The 27,460-nt window shown below is 39.4% G+C and overlaps 1 protein-coding gene across 5 annotated transcripts in view; it reads right to left on the bottom strand.

Annotated features, from left to right (window-relative positions):
* The window catches only part of lypd6 (LY6/PLAUR domain containing 6), a 64,057-nt gene that overhangs the window by 22,810 nt on the left and 13,787 nt on the right, over positions 1-27,460 (bottom strand). Inside the window, exons 2-4 of one of the 5 annotated variants that reach the window (XR_010930708.1) lie at positions 15,840-15,917; positions 15,636-15,747; positions 14,605-14,846 (exon numbers count right to left, since the gene is read on the bottom strand). The exons of 2 other annotated variants lie outside the window; for them this stretch is intronic. The gene's annotated coding sequence lies outside the window, so the exon portion shown is untranslated. Of the gene's footprint in view, positions 1-17; positions 124-14,604; positions 14,847-15,635; positions 15,748-15,839; positions 15,918-27,460 lie in introns of those variants that run through there. 2 more of the 5 variants (XR_010930709.1, XM_067604562.1) reach the window with 2 other exon arrangements.

Genomic DNA, 27,460 nt, shown 5'->3' with positions numbered 1-27,460 from the left:
AAAGTTTACTGCGATACCTTTGTTAGGAATTTAATGTAGCTAATGTCAGCAAAGCTACTGTTAGCTACACTACCATTTAGTGACTGATTCGGTTAGTTGAGGCTCCTCAGACAGGTGTTACAAATCAACTGGTTTTCCCGTTAACTGGTTACCTTTGTGTAAACATCAGGCGTTTCTCATGGCGACAGTAGATGTTCCAACCACAGAGAGGAAACATAGCTGACCTTGCAAATGCCTGATTATGATTTTATATCACTCATAATTTCATAGACTAGGCTATCCATCTGATTTAATTAGGTTATTGATGGTTTATGGAAAATATGATACAACACGTTCAACTCACAATAAGAAAGCAGGGTGCTGAATCCTTAAAGTAGTGAAAATGAATAAAAAAGGCTAGGACAGCAAATCTAGTTTACTTATTTTTAATTGCTAGAAGGAGGTTTCGGGCAAGACGCCCTTCTTCAGCATGTGTTCTGGTAATTTACACAATCAACATAGGTGGGATTAATTATAGACATCCACAACTGGCACAATAGGTCCATCCCAGCAGAGGGAGCTACAAACATATAACGTAGAGTCATGACATATTATAGGAATACAGTAATAAACAAAAAGGAAAAACAAATTCTGTTCAGTTCAAATACAAGCAAATAAAATCACCTTATTCATGTAGTAGATTCTTGACATAAAGCAAATCACAGAGAATTATATTCAGTTCATAAGAAACAATTTTTAGAGCGAACTGCCTCACAATATGAATAAATTTTGTTTATATCTTTTATTTGTTGGTAAATGTATAATCACAATATTACACTCAAGGGTGTGCTTTACACCTGGGACACAGTGGATGCGTGAACCTCAGCAGTGCGTGTGCTTCGCTGAACTGCTGTGTCTCTCACGCTTGAAGCATCCACACTGGAAGCGTGTCTGCTGTGGCACTTCTGCCACTGGCAGACCAACCTTTCTATCGCTTTCCCTATCTATTTCTGCTGAGAACCGCGTGCATCACGCGGAAAAAATAGGCGAGACCTCGAATCTCTAGATGAATCGACGCAGCAGCCTTGTGTGAGACGCATGTCTCACACAGGCTGTGTGTCTGCTCTAACCTGTTAGCATGGGCGCCGAAATGAAAAGCAAGAGGTTCCGCGATGCACACGCGCTGCTCACGCATCCAGTGTGTCCCAGGCGTTACCTTATTGTTGGCACTTCAGTGATGTTTACCGCATCACTGTCGTGCCAACAATAAGGGTAAAGCACACCCTCTCGTGTAATATTGCTTAAGTAATGTCTCTCCATACCCCCTACACTTAAAATTATCACACTTTAGCATTTGACTCAAAAGAATCATCCAAATTACAATGACATGTGTCTGATCCTCAGTAGTTTACTGTATGGTAGACTTCTTTTTAATGCGGGTGAGTGAAAACTGCTAAAATGTAAAAAAGTATTACTGTCAGTTTTCTTTTTTTATACTTCAGTTTAGGCTATGTAGAAGTTCCCACTTTTTCACCAAAACATCCAAAAAAATACGTTCAAGATCAAAACACAATGTGAAATTAATGGATTTCTTCCTTCCTTGAGTTAAGTGACTTTAGTGAAACTGTGGGATCAGAAACATTCTTAATCATATTTTGATGTATTTTCTTCAAACTAAAAGCTCTCCACCTGGGGTTCAACACCAGATGTTAAATCTAAAGGAAAACGTACAGTGCACTGTGCTACACCACTGAGCCATGCAGCTTGGAGAACAACTCATACACTCAAACACATAGCCAATTTGGAGCAAAAACAACTACATATTATCTTTGGGGTTTGAAATACCTCTGGTAGATTAACTTGTGACCACTGTTATTGCATTGATCGCAGCCACACAAGCCCAATTTGTTGCACCTGTGAAGTTAAACATTTTTTGAAGATCAGAGGTTTTAATGTGTTATAATGTATTATGTTGTCTTTCTGATGACATACCTCTGGTGAAGTCACAAAGAAAGTTGCATTAATAAAACTCTTCATGTCTTCATTGAGTGATTTAATTGCTGCCCCCAAACTATGGAAAACAATTTCATTTACTTCAGTTTACCTTCACTAAATGCATATCCATAAACTTGTATCAAAGGAAGGTCAGCATCAGGGTTACTAATGAGCGAGTCAGGATAGAGTAGTTCTCTTGACTAGTAGAGGACCAGGAGTCTAATCTGTGCAAATCAACCAATGCGCCTGCTTGTCAACAAGACAGGTTGTGTATGAGGACAGCAAACATGTGGATTGAGCACTGAGTTTAACATTTTTAAAACCGGATTTCTCTGATTATAATATAATTGAATGCACAATTGTGTACAGAGTAGAATGAAAATGAAACACAATCTATTAGGAATGCATGATAATATCGGCACATCATTGGTATCGGCCAATAAATGAAATATCGGCATCAGCCAGAAATTAACATTTCTGCCGACTATGAGAGGCCAATTTGTTGCTTTCTCCTCCACCGCCTTACTGTGCTTCCCTCCACGGACTGTTTCATCTTGACGGTCCCGGTGCTTACTCCGCAGGCTCCACATCACTCAGCTGCCCGTTAGACCTTCTGCTTCTTCCCACTTTAACATGAATAGAAAACTGGATCCAGATGGAGAGCCAGGGCTACTGTTAGCTGAGAGGCTAGCGGAGCGTTAGCCGCAGCATGGCCAGAGGGAAGCACAGCCAGCTAGCCTCCACTTGCCTCCCAGCTAACGTTAACCCCTGGCTCTCCATGTGGATCCAACCAGAGCTCCCAGCCCCGGTTTGTTATTGAGGTTAAAGTGGGAAGAAGAAGCTGGTCTGACGGGCAGTTTGAGTGAAGCCTGCAGAAGAAGCACCGGAACCGTCAGTGTGAAACAGTCAGCGAAGGAGCTGCTATGTTTGGCTGCAAAGATAGGAAACACCTCGGCTGACAGGCCCCTCTTCTCATTTCTCAGTTTGCACATCCTCCATTCCTTTCCTCACCTCCTCTCCTCACATCTTGGTCCCTCCCACCTGAGATGCGAGCGGAGTAGGCAAGGAAGAGACACGAGGAAAGAGAAGTCGAGGCAACAAGCATTTAACAAAATGAGACATCTGGAGTTGTCATGTCATAAATATAACATGCGGTACAGCTGCATCATCTGTCCATTGTTTTGTTATAGCCTACCGCTGTATTTTATGATCTCTGACAGATGAGCATAAGAGTGTTCAAGAATGATATGATAAGAATGTATGGATGTCATACATTGTTATATTTTATTTAACGAATGCGCGCACACACAAATATATATATCCTTTATATATTTTATTATGTGAAGCACTTAAAAGCAGGAGGATGGAGGACAGAGGGGAGACTAGGAGGCACAAAATAGAAAAATGAAAAGAGCCCAAGATGTCTCACTCCGTTTGAAAAAAAACAAACATTGTTTTTGGTTTATAATGGTGGTTGGCAATTAGCATATTAGGTGCATTACCGCCACCTTCTGCTCCGGAATGTGGACCTGAGATTAAATCCTACACTAATAAACTCAAAGAAAACTTGTTACTGCTCGACCCACTTGGCAGGTTCATTTAAGTTTTAATGCTGAGCTTCTGAACTCCAGTCTTCCTCAGTTCTTCCTTCATATATTGTGTTTCTTGATCATACTTAGTACTTGCATGCATAATAGTCTCCTCAGCCAGCTGGAGAAAAAATATGTGCATGTATCGGCAGCGGCATTGGCAACTGGCAAAAAATCCAATATTGTGCATCCCTACAATCTATAGTTTATTCTGTGTTGAAAAATAGGACAAAACAAAGTTGCAATTTCAACGATGATTCCCCTTTCAAAATCGAAACAAAATTCCAACAGTGATTCAGTGTTGACACAAGACCTTAATTAACCCATGTTGAAAAGTAAGACGTTGAAACAATGTCGTGATATCAACGTTGATTCACCTTTCAAAATTGAAACAAAATTCAATGCTCATTCAACCATGATCCACGACATTGATTCACCCATGAATTAACATTGAAATGCCGGCTGGGATTTGTTGAAATAATAATTTGACAATTAATTAAAGAATTAAGACATTCCCATGGTGGGAGATTACTTCATCCTTGTTTACTCCAGAGAAAAGAGGGATGGTCTCTCACAGGCAAAGTCCAGAATAAAAACAGGAACAGAGCAGTGACTGAGACCAGTTTCATCTATCACCCTGCAGGTAAAGTAAGGCCATACTGGCCCACTTCGAACATTGGCTCATTCAACAGCCAGGATACACAGGAGAGCTTGTCCCGTAGACAACACACTGCTCTGACATGGAAGAAAAAATGGAGCCATCTGCAACATTTGTCACATGCACTTGACTTTGGCCCTTTGTGTGGTTTTCTCCTGCACAGCCAGATGCATTGAAGGGCCTGCTGAAATCTGGACAGGCTCATTGTCAATGAGCTAACTCAATGAGTAACTCACAAAGAGCTATCTAAATACTCCATACAGGTTCATACACTGTGCAAATAAGCTGAGTCCCACGTGTCTCAGTCATACATAAATATTTATCTCTAAAGCTCCCTGGGTAATTGGAATTGGAACAGTGCCAGCTGACTCCACATGAGGAGTGAGAGTCAGAAAGAACCCTGCAAATCAAATATATCACAGTGTACAGGGGTATGCTTCATAATGCTAGATATTTTAAAATCACAGAAATAGAACCTAAGGCATCCAGAAAGCTTGACAAACCTGGCAGTGTAAATACATCATTAGGGGCTGAAGTTAAACTATTCTGAAGAGACACACATGTACTAATCCATGGATCGATTCATAACAGCCATGCACATATAGTATATGATATAAGTATATGACAAGTCATGAGAAAACTAGGCATTAAAATACTAGCCATTAAAAACAGGCATTAAAATACCTCTGGAGAAAATCAATCAATCAATCAATCAATTTTTGTTTACATAGCGCCAAGTCACAACAAAAGAGCAGGTCTAGACCATACTCTTCAATTTACAGAGACCCAACAATTCCCCCATGAGTAAGCACTAGGCGACAGCAATAAATTTCCCTTTAATGGGTAGAAACCTCAAGCAGAACCTGGCTCTTGGTGGGCGGCCATCTGCCTTGACCAGTTGGGTTGAGAGAAAACAGAAAACAGAAATGCCAACAAAAGGCAAACACAAAACATAAGCAATATGTTGTAAAAGAGACACTATAGGAGAGAAAAAAAAAATCCAGATATCATGTCACAACCCACCTATAGATGGCTCGCATCCCACATAAAAAATGATGTTTAAATTTGGTGACTGGAAGGCTTCCATTAAATCTGTGCCATTATAGAGTAGATATTCTAATTTATGAACATTTGCCTCCTTGATTTAATGTAGATTCTAAAGCATTCAATTTGTCCAAAATAATCAGAAGAGGAAGTTAATGCAGCGCTGAAAAAACGAGTTCACACATGGTTGACAACTAAAACACACTGCTTGATGGGAGCATCTAATAAGATCCCACTCTATTGGCCTCTACTGCCCCATACTCAATGACCCATAAGACAGAACAAATACTTTGACAATACAAGACCCAACTGAAAGAGAAGCAAAGGCTTCATTCCAAGTTGGGAGGAAAGCTTCTCTAGAGCTGGATAAACTGAGGATTTGCAGCTAATAAGTAGCAGAGGGGACTAGACCAGAACAACAGCAGAGACCATGGTTTAGAAACAACACAGCTAAGTACACAACATTGCATGAATGAAGAGACACCGCATCCCTACTGTTGACTGAGCCCTTTGTCTCCAAACCGAAAAAAAAGGTTAATAACAATCACTTTAAACAGAGGTTCTTGGTTAGAGTCCAACTGGATGCTTGGGCCCCTGTTCCCAGTAATCCATCCTTACTACTTCAGTGTCTAGGCAAAGCTGAATTACCAAGTGGGCAAAGTTGGCCCCAAGGTTCACTATGTGGCAATTCATGTGTGGCTTGGAATCAGAAAATAGCTGCTACAGTGACCAGAAGTGGTAATTACAGGATGTTTGTTCATTTTAAAATGTAGTGTGACTGCAGTAAAAGAATCATTAGCCATACCATACCAAGAGAGGCAATAGCATTGACTGCAGCCTGACAGCTGAGGGATGCCATTTGCTGAAAATTTGTTCCTTAATAAAATCACATCTCTGTCCAACCAGAACACACTGACATCATACACACACTGTAAAAATAAGCCTACCCTTTACAAAGATGAATGTTTCTCTATGACCTGTTAAGGATCAGCATCAGTAAATCCACTTTGAAATCGTGGAAAAAAGATGCTCTTTGTAACTTGAGATCTTGGATCAGAACCATCACATTTCTGACTTTTTCTACGGTAAAAGTACCCCAGTCAATGTTGTTACAGCAACCTCTATGTCTGCATGTACACTGGAAGTGTTGAGAAGCAAACACAATATGTTGCTATAATGAAAAAGAAACAAAATTTTCTCTTGTAAGAACGTGACTTTGAAACTTGTTATCAATCAGATACAAAATATATGTCAAACAGTAAGAGTGATAAAATAATTAAATAAAATGGTGTTTTTGTATTTTCTTTGTTTGGCATTGTCAATACATTTTATGACGTCACCAAGACTCAGAATGTCCCATCAACATGGTTCTTATATCCCAGGAACTGTGACAGCCTTCTCTAGCCATTCATATATGGACGTTTGTGCTGTATTGAAAACCTCTGGTCATCAAAACAAAAACTTACATTTCAATTTCCATTTTTTTGTTTTTCTCCATAAAAAGTATCCTAAAACATCAATAATACTGTGGAAACTGCTTATAGTGATCACGTCTGTCCGGGTCAAATTGATCCACTATAAGCAGATGATTATTATAACAGTTTTTTTTTCTTTTTCTTTATTTCTCATGCAGATTACCATCTAATTGACATTTGTATATTTATTACATGAATATAACGTAATGAAACAGGCAGCTTTGCTATTTACCTAATTTTATAGACTGTTTCAAAATACAGTACAGATGTTTCAAATACTGGGTGTTTCGCTGCTGCATCACACTCATTTTTTGCAGTTTGTCATAAGCTTCAAGGAGACTACGTTTTTCATTTAGAGACTTTCTTTTTCCTGTCATTTCAATGTGCACACAGCACCAGCCTCAGGTAACCTGCTGGAAGCAGATGGGTTGTGCATTTAGGCTGGGGGACTGAGGGCTGGGGGCCACGGTGGCCCACTGCGAGAAAGTTGAACCAGAATCAACCTTTGGAGAAACACAACCCCTAATCCTGCAGTGGCCAACCACAGCTGGTAATCAGGTTGATTAGAGCTGTACAACCCCGCCATGAGGGAGTACAAAAACATTACTAGGAGGGGGTGACATTGACATTTCTCTTCGTTTGATAACATTAAAAGTTAAGTTAGGCTTTGTTGTTGGCTTCCTGACTCATTTTATAAAAGACGAGAGAGAGAGAGAGAGAGAGAGAGAGAAGCAGTGGTTGTGCGAGCTAGAGAGTGGATGAGGAGAGCGAGCACTGTTAGCAAGAAAGCTGGTGAATGAGAGAATTAAAACGTTATTTTTTGGTTGTTTCATGGTGGTTACAAATAAACACGCTCACACCTCCGCAGAAACCTGCACTGGTGCACCCCAACACCTGATAATGGTGCAGCAGCCGATAATTGCATATCATACGTGTATCATGGGAGTAAGTTTAAAAAAAATGATTAATTACTGTAGTTTTACATTTTTTTCCATATCTTTTCATGTATGAAAATACCAAAAATGAAAACTGTAAGTGGACTACTTGATTACTATAAGCGAATTAATGAAACAGCATTTGTATAGGAACAATTGTGCGAGCTTTTTGATCCATACAAGCAATTGATCACCACCATGATCACTGTAAGTGTTTTCCAATGTACTTCCCAGATGCATGATAGCATTTCTGAATAGCCTAACTTGCAAAAAATGCATGTATGGAAAGTACACATACCATGAGCTGAAAAATTAAAAACAAGCAAAGATTTGGGTTAGAACTAAAATGGAGTATTGAACTGAGCAAGGTTTCATTTATTACTTGTGAATTCAGGTTCAACTATTTTCAAGAGTGACGATGTGTTCATTCTCCTTTCAAAAGTTACACAGAGTTGCTCTAAGAAAGTTAATGTAACTGTTAACTAATGACATATTTTGCAGTGACTTTCCTGGGAAGCAAGAAAGCCCCGATGAGCTCTGTGTACAATTATTTTAAACCACAAAGCAGGAAAGAAAGGTTTTTAAACAAGTAGAAGAGCCTTGTGACCTTCTAACCTGTGCTTGATTATCTTTTCTTTTGCTTTTACTCTATTAAGGCAATTTCTGCCTCTTCTTAATGAGACACACTGTGGGGAAGAGCTATCACAAAAAGTTGGAAATCCAGTCATGTTGAAAAGCAGTCATTCACAAAAACAGCAACAAACCCACAGGCTGCAGAGTCACAGCCTCTTGTAATGGGCTACTTTTTGACCAGGCACTCTGTGGCCATGCTGGAATCCATCAAGTTTCCTCCTTGAGATTCTTATCACAGCTGAGGTTGACAATGTATTCACATTTATCTCTGTTGGGAACTATGCTGAATTACAATGTCATAATTAGCCAACAGAACTATTGTCATGCCCAGAAATATTTCAAATGAACTTTAATCCGATATTTTCACTCTCTTAACCAGTCTAAAAACTTTTTAATAAATACTAAATCATACTAAGTAAAATGTGCAGCAATGCATACAAATGAAGGATGACTACATTTTGGGTTACAGTTAGGGTTAACATAACTATATGTCAGTAGAGGCAGCAAAGGTTGCATCAAACTTAATTACATGTTGATTTAATGCCCCACCTAGGGCATAAAACTATGTAGATTCATGACTAAAACTGTGTACACAAAAAGCCAGAAATAAGTCGAAAGCTCTAGAGCAAGCTAGTAAGTGATCATTGAAACTATTTTGTCACAGATTCATCTTTGTTTAACTGTCTCGGTTTTGTGCTCATCCCTGCTTAATTCTAGTAAGGCTCTCATGAGGAAGGTGGTTGTACATTTATAATTGGTAGTCTGTTGTATTTATACGGGCTGTAAAGTGTTTGTCGATTCTAGTCCAGACTGTTCACCCCTGCATCCAAAGAGACACTGTTTTTCTTGTGAAGGTGGGTTTTCTGTAGTCTGTTTAGAATACCTATGACCCTATCACCAAGACAAAGCATTAGTATTAACATCCTCTTGCAGAGCTGGCCATTCTCCTCTGCAGCATCATGTGGGGCAACTCGTGGTTCAGCTGTGGTAAAATACAACCAGATCAGTGTTACAGTATAAGTATCCCAATGAGAAGGCTGAAGACGGTTTTCAGAGAACAAGAGGAGAATCAGCTCTGGCAGCTGTTTAACCTCTGCCACATCCTTTCAACCCAGAGGAGAACAGTTTCTATATGAGGAGAGAGGTAAAAGACACCGACATCTCATTGACATGGACACGGGTCTGGTTTCAGCGGTACAGGTGTCCTCACATTGGACTACGGACACAGATGGATACTATCTATAGTAGGTTTTCTTATGCAAATACTGCTTGGAGCTTAAAAACCTGATTTTTTACCAGGGATGGGCAAATATACGACATGTATTGAATTGAATGTATTGTAAAACACATTCGTTCTTTTCATACACTTTAAATGTATGAAAAGAACTTAACATAATAGATTTGTCTTCTACAGCGACTTAAGTCATTTATTATTAAAGGATCATACCAGTTCTTTGGCTAGTTTTAGCCCATTAACTACAGCTGGCCAACCCCTTAAAAATGTTGCAGTGCTTTATCTCATATCGTTGCCAGCATACACTGGTTTTCATTCATTGTCATGCAATATAAATATCAAGTAGGTGCCTGTTGAAACTTGCTTGACATGTTTAATTCTTTCACATTTTCTGTGAAAACTACGTTATTGCTGTGTGGTGATCCAGTGCACACGTGTAAAATGAATCCATAACCATGCAACAATAATATGTTACATGTATTAACATGTAATACATTAACATGTATTAAAATTGTATAAAATATCATGCACTGGAAAACAGTATAAAGTATACATGATTTATAGTTAGGCTTAAAACTTGCAAAAACACTGGTATGGTCCTTTAATTGATTACAGTGTGTGAATTATGTGATTGACATAAAATCTATGGGTCTTGTCCATCTATACTACATTACAAGTCCAGCACAGTTACATGTATTTGGATTACTTCTTAATTTTTTTTTCCATTGCCAACAGCCATTCATGTATGAGGACCACAAGGTTCACAAAAATAGTAATAGAGCATTTCTTTAATTAATAACTAATTGTACAATGAAAATAGGAATTAATAAATTACTTTAAAATCAATTAATTAATTCATATAGAAATAGATTAAATTACAAAGTAATTCGTTATTTAATATTTTAATGAGCAATAAAAAGAGGAAAATTAAAAGAATTTACAAATGAAATAATTATCCATCAATAAATTGTTAAAATTAAGAAGGGATTTACAAAAACAAATTTAAAATAGTCAATAAGTACATAATTTAAAAGTACATTAATGGATTCCTAAATAAATAATGGAATTTCAAAATCAATTTGAAAAAGCAGTTTTAAAAAGTGAAATAAATAACTGAATTTACAAACTGAATTAAGAATACAGCTTTTAATCAGTAATTTAAATGTGCAATTCCCTCTCCCATTTGCATTTCCATTTCCCTGCTGCTTGTCCTTTTCCTATTAGCTATTGGATTTGCTGAGCCATTTAGCTTCTCCTTTTAGCCACTGCTAAAACAATGCATATCAGTCTCCCCCGGAAGACTGCCTTCCTGTTTGTATGTAAGGTTGTCACGTTATGTCCGTGGTTTGATTGTTTGTAGTGATACTCAGGTTTTATTCTAAGAAATGTGGACTAGCTATATTGTGTGTATGTAAATAACATAAGTCTAATTGATGATTAGCGCCAATCACAAACTCGTAATCTGAAATGGAGTGGAAACGTTAGCCAGCTAACGGTAGTTCTCCTGAATCAGCCGGTTCATCTCAGCAACTTACAGAAAAAAGGCACTGGGTGCCTTGAATCTGTACAGGGCACAATGAAATCAGAAGACTATCAAGGCATCTTGGAGCGAAACATACAGCCCAGTGTCAGAAAGCTGTGTCTTAGTCGCAAGTCATGTGTCTTCCAGCGGGATAATGACCCCAAACATACATCCAAAAGCACCCAAGATTGGATGAGAAGAAAACGTTGGACTGTTCTGAAGTGGCCTGCTATGAGTAGTGATCTAAATCCCAATGAACATTTGTGGAAAGAGCTGAAACTTGCAGTTGTGAGATGGCACCCATCAAACCTGAAAGAACTGGAACAGTTTGCTCAAGAAGAGTGGGCCAAACTACCAGTGGAGAAGTGTGGAAACCTTATTCAGAGTTAAAGAAAGCGCCTAACTGCAGTTATTGCCTCAAAAGGCTGTGCTACAAAATATTAAGTTAAGGGTACCAATATTTTGGTCATGCCATTTTAATTTGTTTTACTGTATTAAATAATATACAGTTGTAAATTCAAAAGCAAAGTTTCAGTTATATTCAACGTGAAATAAAGAATGATGGATATCATATACTTCTGTCAGTTCCAACTTAATACAGAGAAAAATGTAGTTTTTTTAAAAAAGGGTTGAAGGATACCAGTATTTTCAGCCACGTCTTTGTACTTGGTCATGCATCCCTGTTTAGTCACTGCTCAACAAAAAAAGCCTTCAACATGCATGTTGCCACTGTTCTGAACACCACCTGAAGTCCTCCTGAGGTTCACCTCCTGTGACAGTGTCTGACAGAAAGTGGGTTTCACAACACAAACACAGTACCATCCAGGTTGCTTGTATGGACAGAGACAGCAACTTCTACCCTGAACCCAAACGAGATCCAGCAACAGCTTCTTCCCAGTAACAATCAGATTAGTTGCTAAGGACATTCATACTGTTGTGAAATCCAGTTCATTCATGATATTACAGTCTTCATGTACTATGCTACAGATTCATACAATTTGCATAGGCTTTGATGTCTGTATGTGTTTATAATCAGAAGTGATCAGTCGGTGGGGAAGCGTTATGATAAAGATTTTTTTTAGCCTAGCAACAGATGTGAAATGATATTACATAAATATAGTAATTTGTTATCACCCAGGTTAATCATTAGGTAATCTATTTCTCATTGGGTAATTTATCACATATCGATGTTTCGCAACAGTATGAATGTCCTTAGCAACTACTCTGATTGCTGCTGGGAAGAAGCTGTTGCTGGATCTGGTTCAGGCTCAAGGTAGAAATTGCTGTCCCTGTGCATACAAGCCTCCTGGATGGTGCTGTGTTTGTGTTGTGTTGGCGACCACATGCATGTTAAAGTCTGTTGTTGTTGAGTAGTGACTAAACAGGGATGCATGTATATATATACAGTGCTGTTTGAAAGTTTGTGAACCCTTTGGAGTTTTCTGTATTTCTGCATAGATATGACCTAAAACATGATCAGATATTTACACAAGTCCTAAAACTAGATAAAGGGAACCCAATTAAACAAATGAGACAAAAAAAATGTTTTTTTCATTTTTTTCATTTATTTATTGAGGAAAATTATCCAGTCTTACATATTTGTGGGAGGCAAATGTATGTGAACCCTTGCTTTCAGTAATTGGTGTGACCCCCTTTTACAGCAATAACTTCAACCAAACGTTTCCAGTAACTGTTTATCAGCTCTGCACATTGGCTTGGAGGAATTTTAGCCCATTTCTCCTTACAGAACAGCCTCAACTCAGGGATGTTGGTGGGCTTTTCAACATGAACTACATGCTTCAGGTCCTTCCACAGCATTTCTTTAAGATTAAGGTCAGGACTTTGACTCGGCCATTCCAAAACATTATCTTTCTTCTGCTTTAACCATTCTTTTGGTAGAACAACTTGTGTGTTCAGTGTTGTTGTCTTACTGCATGACACACTTTCTGTTGAACTTCAGTTCACAGACAGATACCATAACATTTTCCTGTAGAATTTGCTGGTACGATTCAGAACTCATAGCTCCATCGATGATTGCAAGCTGTCCTGGTTCAGAGGCAGCAAAGCAGCCCAAACCATGATACTACCACCACCATCTTTCACAGATGGGTTAAGGTTCTTTTGCTGGAATGCAGTGTTTGCTCATTGTAATCATAACGCTTCTCATTCAAGACAAAAAGTTTTGTCAGTTTTGGTCTCATCCATTCACAGACCGTTGTTCTAATCACCTTCTGGCTTATCCATGTGGTCTTGAGCGAACCATAAACGGCAGAAATGTTCTTTTTTGGAGAGAAGTGGGTTTCTCCTTGCAACTCCATGCACATCATTGATGTTCAATGTTCTCCTGATGGTGGACTCATTAACATCGACTGTAGCCACTACAAGAGAGACCTTTAGTTTTCTCGACGTTACCCTGGGGTCCGTTGTGGCCTCCCGGACTATTACACACATACTCTTGCTGTGATCTTTGTTGTTCGACCACTCCTGGGGAGGGTAACAATGGTGTTGAATGTCCTCCATTTGTACATGACTGGTGGAGTCCAAACCCTTTAGAAATGATTTTGTAACCCTTTCCAACCTGGTGTGTATCAGCAACTCTTCTTCTAAAATCCTCAGAAATAGCCTTTGTTTGAGCCATGATACACTTCCACTAACCTGTGTAGTGAAGCTCAGAGTTTGACAGTGAAGACCCAAATTTCTCTTCTTTAAATAAGGTAGGGCCTCCCAGACTCACACATGATTGTCATCCCATTGATTGAAACAACTGACTGTAATTTCCCCTTCAAATGAACTGATAATCCTAGGGGTTCACATACTTTTGCCATGCACACATATGTAACATTGGATCATTTTCCTCAATAAATAAGTGAACAAGTGTAAGGTTTTTGTCTCATTTGTTTAACTAATGTCTCTTTATCTAGTTTTAGGACTTGAATGGAAATCTGATCACATTTTAGGTCATATTTATGCAGAAATAGAACAAATTCTAAAGGGTTCACAAACTTTCAAGCAGCACTGTGTATATATATATATATATATATAAATTTACTCCTGTAGTTATTGATTTATTTTAATTTACCATTATCAATGTGTTCCATGTAAATATAATTTTGATAACAGTAAAAAATAGAAAGAAATTAATGACAGATTTGTCCACATTAGTCTTTTTCAGATCTTTCCCAATGTTTCAAACAGTCATACAGTAAAATTAGGTGGTCTGACCATGAAACACTTATGATATTTACCATTTAAAGACATAATTATTATTATTGTTTTTATAAATTCATTTATTTTTACTTAACCATTCTTTAACCTGGAAAGCCTCACTAAGATGACACTGACAATCTTTTTCAGCAGTGTCCTGGCCCAGAGTGACAATGACCATTACTATTAACTAATGGTCACTATTAAATATTATTAGGATCTCTTCTTTTAATACCTGCATTTTCTTAACTTTGTCATTTTTGATAAACATTATATAGTGTGTAAAGTGTGTAAAGATCACTGGATGTTATTCACACTACTAATCAAGGCAGACAATTGACAGATTCAAGACATTTATTGGGCTTATAATTCAATACATTTGATCAAATCATACATGACAGAGCCAATATGACTGACTTGTTGATGAATACACAAAGTAAATACAGACATGGCAAACAAAAAGTCTGAGTGACTGTAGTCCTGCCAGAGCTGGGGGCTGAGGCTGCAGTCTGACCAGGGAAGGGATGTATGGAGGTCTGAGGTCAAGGAGAGGATGACCAGAAAAGTCTGGACAGATGCTGGAGGGACAGAAGTCAGTATGGCTGATTGTGTAATAATGACCATAAAGTGTCTGTTTATATACCGACAGCAATAAGGGCCAATCCCATTTCTTTATTTTCATTTTACCCCTCTTTTTTGAGTGCCCCTCACCCCTTGGAACAGAGTTACAAGGGGTAGTGGTTGAAATATTCCCCTATGAAATGGGACAACGCTTCAAGACCTTGAAAGTCATCATTATCAGCAACCCGTGCTCCTACCCTGCCAGTGTGCACTGATATTAGAGGAGTGGTAACACGCAGCAACTTTGCTGCTGGACTTAAGGTAAATTTCAGGCGTCATATTCCATCAAAAGGGGAAAATGCGACATGTAAATATGCCAAAATGCGGCACTGTCATGCACAAGTCAACCTTAAAACAATGTTATAACGTTAGCTATTTAGCTAGAGACATGAGCATACTAACAACACACACACGACTAGCGATTTTTTGTTATGTTTGTAATGAAGAAAAGGTCTATATTACATTGAAATGACATTAGACCAAAATGATCCGATGGTTATCATAATTTTTAAATCTTCATTTAGGATTTATTCATGAGATTTCTCATGACGCTCAGTTTGGAGTGTGCCTCTGAAAAACCTCCGTTTGCAGGGCCATATAGCCCTGGCACTTCACCCTTCCCCTCTATCTCAACAAGAACCAGGACATCCTTACCCCTACATATGAATGTGTTAAACGGAGGAAAAGGGGCAAGTGGTAGGGGAAAAGGGTGTATTGGGATTGGGACTAAAAGTTACATTCCTCACCATGTTGCACTGATGCACTGAAGGACTGGAAAGATGAGACCAGTCCAAGGAAACACCATTCACTGTGATCACAGAGAACCTTTCAGTTCAGATCGGGCTGGGTGTCTGGTGACTGTAAAGAAAATATGCACAACCCAGTGAGTGCTCATCAGTACAGATCAGCTGTGGAAAAAGCATGATGCTGAACTGAAACTATGTCCTCACCCAGTGTACTATCCTCATCCTGGATGCTGTTTCTGCAGCTCCATCTGCAACTACTTCATCCTGCTGTCTGTCACTCTGCTTTTACCAAGAAAAAAAATATAATCTCAGATATAAAATACATTAATACATTAACAACCATGTCAATCTGCTCAACATGCTGCCTCATATTTCTTCAGCAGCTGAATGAACGTTAACTGCACTGATTCAGAGACAGGCAGAAATTAAGAAATCTGGCTTTACTGAACCTGCAGGTCTGTGTAACACTTGTCAGGTGAATTTTCCACATAAAAAATGAAAAATAGAAAATCGAATTCAATTTTCTAAAATTGTATTTTTTGTTCGTCAGATCAATGTATAATTATTCTAACTTTCTATTTGTGGAAAGTTGGATATTAAAATGGAAAATGGAAAAGAGAGGGCGAGGTCTAAGCACCCGACTCATCTTACATCTGACTGGCTGGCGGGGGAAAACGGGTTAGGGGAACGAGAGAGAAAAGAGGAAAAAATGGGATTACGTTTTTTAATTCACATGAAAAATGGAAAAACAAAATAATGCATTTCTTTATCCTGTTATCAAAGAAATCGAACACAGCTTTGGACGGAGGGTTCACAGACTGGGAGGCAGCAATGCCCTTCCTGTGCCTAGTCTGCCGGAAAATAGAGAACGTCAGCTGAGTAGGTGGTCCTTCAGTGTGGTCCAGGATGCATTGCATTTACACTGCTAAGTGACTGTGGTCACACGTGGCCCAGACCACCTCCGAATGTGGTCTGAGTGATCGGATCTCAGTGTGTCTTCAATGTGTCTTGGGTGTGTTCACACCTGTACTTAAAGCTGTCCACTTGTGATCGGACCACCATAGACGCATGTTAATGCCAGGTGTAAACAGGGTCAGAGTGATAACAACTACTACCATAGTAAAGTCTGTGGGCACAGATTATGAATCAAAGAGCACAGTTTATAAACCGTGCGCACAGATCTCTAAACAGAGAGTACAGATTTACACATGGATCTTTTTTTTCCCTCAGGTGACCCCTTGGGGGCTCCGTATGTTCTAGGCTCCTGTTTCTGATGTCCACAAAGTCCAGCTGGATTCTTCCCTATTCAGAGCTGTTCTGATGCTGTTGCTTTGGTCTGAATCTGTGAGTTTACCACGGTCCAAACCCAAAATAGGCCTAGAATCACTGCTCTAGAGGGTTGTAGGGGGGCTGGAGGCAATCCCAGTTGCTTTTGGAATTCTGTATTAACAGCAGCTGTAGCAGTGAGCGACAGCATAGCATGTGAACACAGCACTGATGGCTTAAATATGCTGCCAGGTTAAAAGGGTGCATGTTGCAGTGAGAGGAGTATGCCATGTGAGTGAAGCAGTTACTCGAGCTGGGCTGCCTGAACTGGCTTTGCTTCATTTGTTAACTTGGGGTTGAGTGGAGTTTTGCCTGCTTGTACCCAGGACATACCTGAAAAGATCATGGTTTTAGTGTCAGGAGGAAAATCAACACACAAATAGGACTACAAATTGTGCTGTTGCTTACCTTTAAATATATTTATTTCCACAAATAACATCATTCTTTCAGCTAAATAGGCTGACTACACTGGACACAGCTCAGTTGTCATTGCCCTAGGCCAGTTCCAACACCTGGACATCCAATGTTGTGACTAAGACTACATATACACTAAACAGTCTTATTTCTAAAACTTTGTTTTCATGTGAAAATGACTTGCTTCCTCCTGGAATACTATGTCATGTATGGATTCACATGAGTAGCCAGTAGTCAAGGGGTGTGATGAAGGTTTATTTGAGCCAAACTTGATAGGGCTGTGGGCGGTATATCGGATAAATAAGGCTGGGAACCACTGTTGTAAAGCACTGTCTGCTTGGTACATCGCTGTCTAAGTTTCTTATTTGTTAAGTTATGATGATGAAAATGATGGATATTATTACTGCTACACTTTATGTGCAACTTTGTTGTCCATTGTTTATTCTTCAGTTCAATGCATTGTTTTGGTTTTTTTTCCAACTAACTGTTAGCGTTGCTGTAATAGTACATCATGGCAGATATCCTGTTAATCTGAGGAGAACAGTGCTTTGAAAGAATGTAGGACGGTGACTAACTCCAAACATATGCAGGTGTCAAAGAAACGGATATTTGACATCTGGCCAATGAGCACCAGTAAATTTAAATTTAGTTTAGTACCAGTAAATGTGACTGAATGTAAAACAGCAGGTGTGTACACAGAGAAATAATGTATTGCAGCATTGTGAGAAGACGTTCTTTCAGCTGCGCCACAGAGACATCTCCTCTCACACATTTCTATACACAGAAAACTATTTATGTCCAAACAGTTAACATGTTGCAGGTGACATTACATTACATCAAACTTAGAAATGCAAAGGCAAAGACATGATGATTGAAAGAATGTGTGTATTAGTTCACACATGCGCAAAGTTACTACTGTCTACTACTATGTACTATCTGTATCTGCTTATGTCACAAAAATATCTGTGTTCAGATTATAGGCCATACTAGCTCTTGAGGCCCCATTGCATTTTTTAAAGGGGATTGTGCATGCAATGGGAGGAGGTGCAAATTAAAATAAATTCATTGTCTATTGTGAAATGTCTGTTTAAACACAGTGCTGCAGGCCTCATGAGGATCACCAGGTAAAAATAACACCTCTGGAATATCCGTCAGCTTTATCCTGCACTGCACAACAAGGAAAAGTGTCTGAGTATTGAACTTAAAACTTTCTACACCTCCTTGTTTAGGCTATTCATTTACATTCTGGCACATCTGCATCATGAAAAGTCATTCTGCTTTGCTGTACAGTCAACAATCACCTTGAATACTTTGACCTGAAGACGAAGTCTGAATCTGATGATTTTGAGAAAAGAGATCTGATGAAGTTTATAGCGCACCTATTTATATGATTTCTACATGGATTTATAGATGTCTGTCCTTGATGGACATCAGAGATCCTGACACCACTGCGAAGAGTGGTGTCACTGGTTGCAGCAAGGTGCAGCAAGATGATGTGTGTTTAGATATGACAGAGTTTTGACTCTGAGAAGAAACTGTATTACGTTTGTGGTAAATTGTGCCAATCAGGGACAGCATGGGGTGGTGGTGGTGGACTGTAAAAATTCCTCCAATCTGTGGGGCATAAAGTACTCTGGCCAGATTCACAGTGATGGAAAGAGGGAGAGAGGAGGGCTGACAAATCATATTGAGGCATTTCCAGTTGTGAATAATACAGTGTAGTGTAGACAGACAGTGTACAGTGGGTGAGAGTGTAAACAATCACACCCACTGTAATACTCAGCTCATTTAAGATTATTTGGCCAACATTCGGGCTGTATTGCAAAGCTCCACATATTCACACAGAACGTGGATCTTTGTCCTCTAACAAATCCAATCAGTAGTTTGCTACAACCGCAGCCAAAAAGCCCAGCATGGTCAATGAGACAAAAGTGGCGGAACAATACGGGACAATGTGTGGATGTACAACAATCCATCACCTCCTGTTGTTTCAAATGTGGTTAACTGTGCTGCTGTTTCACAACACTACACATTCAGTTCTGATCTGCATCAAGAGGCCGGCTGGCTGGAAACCTACATGCTCAGTTGGTTAATCCAGGCACTTCCTTTTGAAGTACTCCATCATTTTAATCCTCAATTTAGACTGGAAGATAGGAAGTTTGAAAGTAAGTAAGCACTGCCATGTTTCCATATGGTTGGGATACCATACCAAGCAAAGCTGTAAGTAAAAACCTATATCCATTCAACATGAACACACAGCAAAAAGGGTTGTTGATGACATCTTTTTGCTTCACACAAACAGCAGTAAACAAACTATGGCCAAAAAAAATCCTTCCTGTGGTTCACAGATAAGAAAGCCTTTAATACGCAGCAGCAGGAAATGTCCAGTTTGTATTAACAATAACTTGCAAATACAAGAACGCATCAGGAAACAGCGAGGCTTCAATTTGTTCAATTAAACTGTCTGTGGGGATTGATTTTTTTATTTTAATTTTAATACAGATATGAAATTTTGTGAACGCATCCTTTGAGACTTAAAGGGCTCTCCAGTGATTTACTATGTCACTTCTATAAAGTTTGGTGATTCACAAGAAATAGATTAAGCAGAGCCTTTACTCCCTAAGTTTCAAGATCCAGAAACACTGGATCCTACATTCCTCACTAATCAACCACATCTTTCAAACTGACGACCCAGTTAGTAACACAGGCTTCTGTTATAGATTTCTAAATTCTCAAAAATCACTCTGACATCATTTCATCTTTTGTCTCTCAATACTTTCTTCCTGAACCCACTGACGACATAAATCTTTTCATAATGGCTCACTTCAGCCCCTTTCACACATGAACTACAACCATGAAGCTATCCAGATGTTACCTAGAGGAACTATGTGTAAATGCAAATGTCCGAACAAGTTGGACCGGACATTACGTGGACTCTGACAGAGGGTCATTTTCCAGAAAATTCACAGTGAGTGAGCAGGCCTGTTGATGATGTTTCTATCATGTGGCTGGTGCTGGATAAATGCAGCACATCAGCTAAGCTGCATTGTTTTCACTGGGCCTGAATGTTCCACTGTGAAGCTAGTGCTAATGGAAGAGACGACTTCCTGAGATTTCTCATAAAATAATAGCGGTTTTATTTCTGGTGAAAAGCTTAAAAACGCTGAATTACACAGTATACTTTGTACCTCATGTCCTGCCTCCTGCATGCTCTACCCAAGCACTGCCCCCTCCCCTGAATTCATTTCCCTTCATTTCTTTGCCTTTCTACCAACTACACAGGTCCAATATAAAAAGGCATAATCAGACACGCTGCATAAAGCCCAAAGCTTTTGCTCTGTATCGGACCAGCAAAACCGGAAACCGATCCAAATCTACACAACTGTATTATTATTGCACAAAAAGGGAAAGAAATGATTGTTAATTATTTTACCTTTATTCACAGAAAAATATGAATGTTGCTTCAGTATGTTCTACTCCCACAACTACCACTATGACTAATGCATGAATTATTCATGTTGTAGAAGTGCTGAACTTCAAATGAGATCATCAAAGCAGAACTCTCCAGAGGCTGTAGAGAAATCAGCTTCTCTGCCCTCTGACAGGTTGAAGACCTTGGCTGACTGCTAACATAGGTCACTGTAGGCATGTAAAAACATGTGAGGATTTATGCAGATACTTAGTAATTCACCAACAGACAGAAAGCTTGTGAAAATAGTAAAGGGAGAAAAAAATTGGTTACTCTGCTACTTTTCATCATACAAAGAACATTTATGAATGCATTAATTACATTATCAGATCTCATCTAAACATGAAAATTTAAACTCTCTATGATTTCAAAGTGTTCTCAGAGTCTCACAAAGATTTTGAAAATGTTTGAGATTGTGTTTGCAGGTCAACACAATCTCAAACATTTGCATGATGAGCAGAATTCTACTTTCAGTAGATTCCACAGAAAGGACAATTCAGCATGGGAACAAGTCACAATAAATGGGAATGTTTACATTAGTTCAATATTTAGAGAATGTCACTAAATGAAGGAACAGACTAAATGACACGGATGTGTAAATGACACGTCTAACCCTGACATGTGAGGACAGGAAAGCAAAAGATGGCTGACAGCAGGATCCAGACTATATCACATGGAGGAGCATGTGTCCTGCAGCATGAACACATCACATACATCTACATATGCTTAGCTTCTAGATACACATACTGAGACCAGATCATTTCAGCAAGTAAGTAATTGGTATATGATCAAGCGTGTAGGTTTGGTTTCAGGAGTGTGTGTGTAGGGCTGGGTGATATGACCAAAATCTCATATCCTGACAATGATACCTGATATAGCTCATTTTAATTCAATGAATAAATAGTTGCTCTGTGCACCCTTCCCTCTCCACGCTGTCTGTCCATCCTTTGTGCAGATTAAATTAAATTGCTCTTCTTGGCTTTTAACTCCAGAAGCTTTTATTGCACTTACAGTAACATAACAAGAGTAGTTGCTGTCAGCTCGAGTACTTCACCTGCTTCACTGTCTCTCCTGTGTGTGCTGCACGCACACCAAGGGCTCAGCCCCACCCACGGTGAACCATAGAGAGCAGAGGAGAGCAGCGTGACCATAAATGACAGCAAAAAGCAGCAAAGACTCTCACACTGAGCTGAAATTAAATGAGTACACATACATTTGGTAAGTTACATAAATAAAGACAGTCTCTACTGCGTTTTGCTGTCATTTATGGTCGCCGTCTCGCTGCTTCTCTGCTCTTTCTCATCAAAACAAAACAACACAACCAAAAAAAACCAATAAAAAAAATTCAACCTAACAAACACAGAGAAGGTGGCAACAAAAAAGGGAAAAAGGTCCCATAACTAGCCGCTGCTTGAAAAGCTTGTTTCTGTGAGTGCAGGTCAATAACTGAAGTGGATTCAGAAAAGTGTATTAATGTGTGTTGATCAACTCCTATCTCCTTCTTCATATTGATTTTGGCAGCTGTACAGTAAGAGGAGATTGTTTAGAGATTTTAGTGAGGACATTATGAAACTGGAAAAGTAGGGGGACATAAGTTGAATTTTGACAAGTGAGGAGCCATACCTTTTCTTCTCCTTTTCCCAAATTAACAGCTACCTTACTGTATGGCACTTAAAGGGATAAATGAGACCATATAACGCACCAGCAATGCTGACTGACTATGTGACTAATAAAAATAAAACAATTAGTTTTTCCTACTTCTTGTTTACAATATGATGACGTTGATAGGTCAGAATTTTTGAGTGGCAGTGCATTTCACAAATGCCAGATTGTGTGCAGCCCCTCCTCTTTCACTCAGTGTACAGCCTGCACATTGCACAGAGGAACAGAAGCCTACTGTCCGCTAGCTAGCTGCTTTTAATGTAGGTTAAGATAAAAAACACGGTGAAACAAAGCAGTCATAAAAAGACATTGTGAGGAGCTGAAGGAGGAGAATTCAGCTCAAGTTCAGCCATTATTCTGAACCCAGACATCTACCCCTGCGCCAGTTTCTCCTCAACAGGTGCCAAGTAGTAACACCATGTATGTGGCTGCTAATTCAGGAGCAACAACCTGTATTGTTAAAAGATTGTTAATAGAAACTGATAAAACAGATAAAAACTGATAAAAACTGGCATCAGTGCATCAATGATTACATACAGACTGAACTCATTGGCCCTGCTCTCCTTTGAAAGAAAACTGACTGAATCATTGGACTATAATGAAATAATTTCAGTGCTGAACACCAAGCTCCGGTGTCTCCTGCTGTGATCATCAAAAGTAAGCTCAGCTTTATCTCTGGGGAACACCCCCAACTCCAGGAGTGATGTCCATTAGGAAATGTGCGTCATGTAGTAGGTGGATGTGACTCCCTTCACTGAGACCTGCTGATAGACATAACAGAGGAGCAGAAGAGAGAGACTGAGATATTGATGTAACTGACCTGTGTACTGGTATTTGACATGGTTCTTCCCGAAAACTAATAATTTTTAAAATATTTGTATGAAACAAATATTCGACAAACAACAACAGACAAATTTAAAAAACCCACTATTTGTACTTTGTCAAATACTGTATTTATATTCAGGCACACCCCTAGTGTATATGTGCCCGCCGTGCCCAGGTGTGCCTGTGCCATCTAAATCTCAAGTTAGCACACCCAGCACAATCATAGCAGCCTGTCACAGGCTGTCAGACAGGCTGTGATCTCAAGTGATCACTGTGATTCAGCCAACGCACTGTAACGTTAATGCTACATCAGTGGCTACACAAAGTTTCTAATGTATTATTTGAAAAAAGTTGAGGAAGAGGAAACTCTTCTGTCTCTGACTGAGTCCACCAGACTCATCAGCCCACAACAAGATCAGTCCAGCCACTTGCTCCCTGGCGGTATAGTGCTTTCTCCTGGTCAGCCTGATGCGGGTTCACCCATAGCGGTGTGAAGTAGGGGTGCTGTACCCTCCAGGTGGCTGGCAACCTATAGGCCCATTTGTGTTGTTGCAATGATTATTGGGGAGGGGGTGTTTAATGGCACCACCGGTAGGTTCACCCACTGATTTCTGTGCCGTTTCTGAACCACATTCACAGCCAAATTTGTATATATTTCCCTGCACAGTCAAGAATGGAAAATCAATCATCACAGTGGTATGGATAGTTTTTTTTTTAAAATTTGTTCAAATGGAGTGTAAGGCCGCAGTTTTGTGTAAAATGTGTAGATTTGGTTTTTCGTGAGCTGATTGGCACTGAAGCACCTATGGCTGTAGGCTATAATGAACGATGCACTAGGGATGTTACATGTGTGATTTCTGTCTAAGTTAACACCTCTGCTGTCTGGGTTTATGTTTAGTTGCCACTTGGTGCAATTAAATAGTTAATTAACAGTGCTGAGTGCTGTAGAGTCGATGAGCAGACGGTCTTGCCGGTGCAAATATACTGTATTTTAGACTGGACGGGCTATGAAAGACTGCCTTTTGTCTGTATTGTTGTGTACAGCCTTTATAGACCAATGCTCTGTTGGTCAAGCATGTTGGATCGGCAGTGTTTTGCTGTTATTGCCTTTGTGATGCGGAACATTGCAAAGTAAACTGGTCGCTCATTTTTAAGTTGGCTATATTTGCCCTTTTTTCCTCTTCTAACTTTTCACTAATCAGTTTTTCTGGGAAAAGATGGCCCACCCACTTTTAGTATCGGCCCTCCCAAAATGCAATTTCTGCCTATGCCACTGTTCTGGAGGGAAATGGAACACCATTTTCCCTAAAGATATTCCCTCATTTTGTGTTTTTTGATGGGTGAAATCTCCCCTAGGTGTTCAACTGGGTTGATATCTGGTGACTGTGAAGGCCATAGCATATGATTCAGATCATTTTCATACTCATCAAACCATTCGGTGACCCCTTGAGCCCTGCCGATGGGGCATTGTCATCCTGGAAGAGACCACTCCCATCAGGATAGAAATGTTTCATCATAGGATAAAGGTGACTCAGAACAACTTTGTGTTGATTTGAAGTGATCCTTCCCTCTAAGGGGACAAGTGAACCCAAACCATGCCAGCAAAATGCCACTCAAAGCATAACAGAACCACCAGATCCCCTCACTGTAGGGGTCAAGCATTCAGACCTGTACCAGTTTTTCCTTTAGTTTGTCAACCATCTGTATGTTACTGAAAATAAAATGCAGAAACAGAAAATACTGAAATCCACTGACCAGGAAAAACTGTATGCTCGATCTCAATCAAAGAGCCTTTTCTCTGGAAGTTGGATGAGTTCATATTTAGATTATATGATGGCCTTGTGTTCTTGTTTAACAAGTTCTATTGGCCAAATGTATGATTCAAAGCATATCATAATTAAGGTTAATGGGTCATTTTGTGTCTGTCCCATGTGAAGATTTTCTTTTAGAGTTATGTTTGATGTTTGAAGTTACATAACAGAAGACAGTTCATCACTCTGAACATGTATTTTATTATGTTGTATGTGATTTTGCATACATTTGCTTTATCAGGATGTATATCCATCCCAGAAATACAGTGCTGCTTGAAAGTTTGTGAACCCTTTAGAATTTTCTGTATTTCTGCATAAATGTGACCTAAAACATGATCAGATATTTACACAAGTCCTAAAACTAGATAAAGGGAACCCAATTAAAAAAATGAGACAAAAAAGTCATTTTTTTCATTTATTTATTGAGGAAAATTATCCAGTCTTACACATTTGTTGGAGGCAAAAGTATGTGAACCCTTGCTTTCAGTAACTGGTGTGACCCCCTTTTACAGCAATAATTTCAACCAAACGTGTCCAGAAACTGTTTATCAGCTCTGCACATCAGCTTGGAGGAATTTTAGCCCTTTCCTCCTTACAGAAGAGTCTCAACTCAGGGATGTTGGTTTCAACATGAACTACATGCTTCAGGTCCGTCAACAGCATTTATTTAGGATTAAGGTCAGGACTTTGACTCGGCCATTCCTACATATTCTGCTTTAACCATTCTTTGGTAGAACAACTTGTGTGTTTAGTGTTGTTGTCTTACTGCATGACACACTTTCTGTTGAACTTCAGTTCACAGACAGATACCATAACATTTTCCTGTAGAATTTGCTGGTACGATTCAGAACTCATAGCTCCATCAATGATTGCAAGCTGTCCTGGTTTAGAGGCAGCAAAGCAGCCCATGATACTACCACCACCATCTTTCACAGATGGGTTAAGGTTCTTTTGCTGGAATGTAGTGTTTGCTCATTGCCAAACATAACGCTTCTCATTCAAGACAAAAAGTTCAATTTTGGTCTCATCCATTCACAGACCGTTGTTCTAATCACCTTCTGGCTTATCCATGTGGTCTTGAGCGAACCATAAACGGCAGAAATGTTCTTTATGGAGAGTAGTGGGTTTCTCCTTGCAACTCCATGCACACCATTGATGTTCAATGTTCTCCTGATGGTGGACTCATTAACATCAACTGTAGCTACTGCAAGAGAGACCTTTAGTTTCCTAGACGTTACCCTGGGGTCCGTTGTGGCCTCCTGGACTATTACACGCCTGCTCTTGGTGTGATTTTTGTTGTTCAACCGATTTCTCTTCTTTAAATAAGGTAGGGCCTCCCAGACTCACACATGATTGTCATCCCATTGATTGAAACAACTGACTGTAATTTCCCCTTCAAATGAATTGATAATCCTAGGGGTTCACATACTTTTGCCACGCACAAATATGAAACATTCTGGGCCGTAAAGTATACCCCCGCAGCCCAAAATCACTACTATATTTGGAATCGTAAATCCTGTCAGACGTGAAGAAGGATGCAGTATGTTAACAGGTGGGTTCCTGCATAGTTGACAGTGTTTAGCTACTATACAGTTATCAAACATTTTGGAGAGATGAACAGTTATTAAACAGCCTTACTGTGTGAAGTTAGTTAGCCTGTATGTTATGCTGAGTTTTTTTTCAGAATAATATAATGTTATAAGGCTTTCATATAGCCTAACCTACAGGGAATTGGCTACTGCCACACAAGTGTCATAAATACAGGATAGGCTATTTCATAAATAAAAACAAAAGCTATAATAAAAATGTTAACGGAATGTTAAAAATTCAGCTTCAGCACCAGGACAGGGAGAGCGCAGGCCCGCAGCTTTACCAGCCAGTCAGGGGGGAGAGCCCCATGCATCCCGCAGCTTCAGCAGGACAAGTGACTTTAAAATCTTTACAGCAATACAACATCCTCTTTCCTTAGACCTTGGATTTAAGGAAGTAAGTTTGTGGAGGTCGGGATAGTGGATGGACGTGTAGCACCTCCGACATTTATGTATACACATATAATATGTATACACAGTTGACGCAATTTTTATTGCTCTGTATTGAAATGTTTTGTTAGAAAAAATAAATTGCTTATAAAAGGGAAAAGCTTGTTGTTTCCTCACAGTACGGTTCTGTAAGTAGTATTTGATTATTAAATCCTGCACTCTGCGACAATGTGTAATGAGGAGGAGTCAAATGCGCAGGACCATGGACAGGTCCTGTATCTTTACAGACACAGGGTCAGCACCTTACTCGCTGTGCTGTGTTGTGCCTCAAACCCCCCC

Source organism: Thunnus thynnus, chromosome 11, assembly GCF_963924715.1.
Source record: "Thunnus thynnus chromosome 11, fThuThy2.1, whole genome shotgun sequence".
Classification (NCBI taxonomy): domain Eukaryota; kingdom Metazoa; phylum Chordata; class Actinopteri; order Scombriformes; family Scombridae; genus Thunnus; species Thunnus thynnus.
This window is presented reverse-complemented; position numbering and strand designations above follow the sequence as displayed.